Source organism: Ammospiza nelsoni, chromosome 1 (assembly GCF_027579445.1).
Source record: "Ammospiza nelsoni isolate bAmmNel1 chromosome 1, bAmmNel1.pri, whole genome shotgun sequence".
In the NCBI taxonomy this organism is placed as follows: Eukaryota; Metazoa; Chordata; class Aves; order Passeriformes; family Passerellidae; genus Ammospiza; species Ammospiza nelsoni.
The window spans coordinates 110,990,028-110,991,739 of record NC_080633.1 but is presented as its reverse complement, the minus strand read 5'-3'; the positions used below and the strand labels follow the sequence as shown (position 1 = coordinate 110,991,739).

Here is a 1,712-nt window from a genome sequence, read left to right as displayed (position 1 = left end):
TGTGTTAACTTTCCTTCAAATTATGTTAGATATCTTGAATAAAAGGAGCTGAGGAAAAGCAGTGCATTTAACCTGATATTAACTCAATTTCCATGAAGACTGAATACATCTTACAGGTATTATTTGACCAGGAAATCTCAGGTCTTCATGCTATGTACAGCTGCTAAATGCATGAAATATTTGGAAAATATTCTAATTAATTAATTAATTAAAATTAATAATAAATAAATTCATTTCAAAAATTAAACACTTAGTATTGCTTCTCAAATGGGGCAGAGTTCCTGAGTAAGCTGCAGAAGCTGTGATAAAAGTTTCAGCACCTGTACATGAAGTGGACCATGGAAGACATTGCACCAAAGAACTTCTTTCAGCTGCAGTCCACTTGGTTTTCTGCCTGGAATATTTATGTTTTTCTTGCATCCTGAAGTGCTTTGACTTCCAGAGTCACGGGTAGCCATGTATTCATGAAAAAAATTTTGCTCCACATGGAAGGTATTGGCCGTCAAAATGGAACAATTATTGTTTGGTTCTTTTCATTTTTTTCCAGCTTCAGCACACATCTGCTTACTCTGCACTGTTGAGACAAATTACTGTCTTGGCTTTACTGTTTTGAAATTTAAGTCTTTTTATAACCATAGACATTTTGGAAGGAATCTGTGAAGCTGTTTAGCTTTGCCTTCACCAAAAGAAGATTGACTATTCATATATATTGTGAGAAACAAACAGAAGACTTTTTTAGGGTTTTCCATGCTTACTTTTTCAAAACTTCCTAGGAAAAAGTAGTTAATTGTCCAGTGACCTCTTGTCAGTATTTTAGGATATGGGTTATGTTCTTCAGTTAATGTTTTTCAGGTAGAAAACTCTTTTTCCTGCATAGTCCTTATTATGACCTGCCTCTGATTACAGTGAAATAACACTGAATAAAATAGCATGGCAGGGAAGCACCAGTGGTGTAGTGGTATCATGCAAGGTCCCCATTCTTGTGACCTGGGTTCAATTCCCAGCTGGTGCAAACAAATTCCCAACATCCAACCTGTGCAGTGTACCACAACCACAGGTTTGGTGTAAGCCACAAAGGTGTATTTTGGCAATATATTCTGTCTTTTGTTTTGTGTGTTTTGTTGCTTGAATTTTGGGCAGGGCTACTGATTTGCTGTGGGTTTTTTGTGTGTAATGCAACGGTGTAGAGTGGTATTTTTAGATTGCTTCTATTAAAGAGTTCACTTCTGCTTAAAGTTTGCTTTTATGCAAATAAATTGTTTTATGTGACCTAAGAATTCTGGAAATTGTAACTTGTAATTTGAACTTGTCAACCATATAACTAACATACCTCTGCACTGGTATGAAATATTCTATACACAGCCATTCATCATAAAAGAGATGAACTGAGAGTCTTTGACCAATTTAACACTTTCAGATATAAGGGCTGTCCTTGACACTTTCTTCTCATCCAAAATTGATAGTTTTATATTATATTTGGGAAGAGGGGCCAAAAAAAGCTGTTTAGTATTCACATATCATCTCCTTCAAACACAAGAGCCGTCCATTCCAATGAATAGGAAGTCAGGCAAAAATGCCAGGAGGCTTGCATGGTTGAACAAGGAGCTCCAGGCAAAACTCAGATGTAAAAGGGAAGAATATAGAAGGTGGAATATAGAAAGTGGGATCAGGGACAGGCAACCTAGGAGAAATACAGCACCATTGTATGAGCA

The 1,712-nt window shown here is 36.4% G+C and overlaps 1 non-coding gene across 1 annotated transcript; it reads left to right on the top strand.

Moving 5' to 3' along the window:
- The first annotated feature begins 941 nt into the window (after window positions 1-941).
- On the top strand, window positions 942-1,012 carry TRNAG-CCC (transfer RNA glycine (anticodon CCC)). Its single transcript has one exon. It is a non-coding gene; the product is annotated as a tRNA-Gly (tRNA).
- The last annotated feature ends 700 nt before the right edge of the window (window positions 1,013-1,712 follow it).